Genomic DNA, 1328 nt, shown 5'->3' on the forward strand with positions numbered 1-1328 from the left:
TTAAAGACTGGGTATATATAACTTTGTGTATATCAGGGAGGTGGCAGAACACCTCCCTGATATACACAAAGCCCTGGTTTCCATCCTCAGTACTGGGGGGCAAGGGTGGGAAGTCTAGGATGCCTCCTCTTTATTACTCTGATCTCTGGCTTTTTTGTTTTTGACTGGTATGTCTGGGCTAATATGCTGTGAGATCAATTTCCTTATATTTTTTTCTTTCTTTCTCATCGAGCTGGTAGTTAACCTTGTTTTTATGTCCCTAAGGCATTACCTTCCCAAAATCTTTGCTCTTGGGTCATATCAGGTAGTCTGGAGTAAACACAAAGAGAGAAGGTTTTTCTTTGACTAGAGAGAGCATGTGGGGTTGGAGAGAGCTGTTTTACTGAGTCAGCTGAACCAGCTAGGAGCAAATGGGGAAAATGGCTTTATTTTACCTCCTTTCTTTGACTTCAAACATGTTTTGCTGAATTTCCATTCTTGATTCTTTGCTGTCTCAGGCTAACTTTTATTTTTAGGGTTATAAGCCTCCAGTGGTATTTCATTTAAAATGTCACTCCCCTCTTTGAGCAGAGCTGTGTGGTGGTGCAAGGCAGTGGGGACAGTCTCTTGGCTGTCCCTCCTCTTTCACACCGCATTGGTGAGGAGAGGCCACATTCCTCTCCAGTCACTGACAACTTCTCTCCTTTAGCGAGCTCTCCTTCTTGGATTTCAGTCCTCTACTTTTACCTAAACATGGAACTGAAGGTAAAGGGTCAGTATAACTCTCTCCTGTGGGTTTAATGGGGATGATTTATAGGATGTGAGTATGAGGAAGAATGCAGGAGAGATGGACACATACACACAGTGCTCTGTGAGGTCCTAAAACCATAGAAATCTGAACTGAGATGCTCAACAGCTTCCAGGGAGATGGGTGCAACCCAGACAGGAGACGCTGTCACCCAGAGGCTATAGCTAGATTTGGTCATAGAGACCGATGTCTTCTTTATCATGGATCATAGTGCTGTAAAAAATCTGAATGTCATTGCAGGTTGTTATGGTTGACAGAGGGCTCCCTGGAGTGTGGCCTGTAGCAGGCCCTTCTCATTTCTATTCATAGTCAGGAGACCATGAAGTACTTGGGAACTTGGGCCTCAGGCCACCTCGACTCCCAGACTCACATTCCCACTCCCTGAGGCATCCTTGGTATACATGTGGCCAGAGAACCTGAGCCCCAAAGAGGCCACTTGGGGACAGAGGATAAGAGCTTGTTCTCCCCTACCCGCCCCCCCACACACACAGCCTAGAACTATGTAACCTAGTCAGAGAAAGGACATCCCAGCAAGTAGAGC

This window comes from Callospermophilus lateralis, chromosome 17 (assembly GCF_048772815.1).
Source record: "Callospermophilus lateralis isolate mCalLat2 chromosome 17, mCalLat2.hap1, whole genome shotgun sequence".
In the NCBI taxonomy this organism is placed as follows: Eukaryota; Metazoa; Chordata; class Mammalia; order Rodentia; family Sciuridae; genus Callospermophilus; species Callospermophilus lateralis.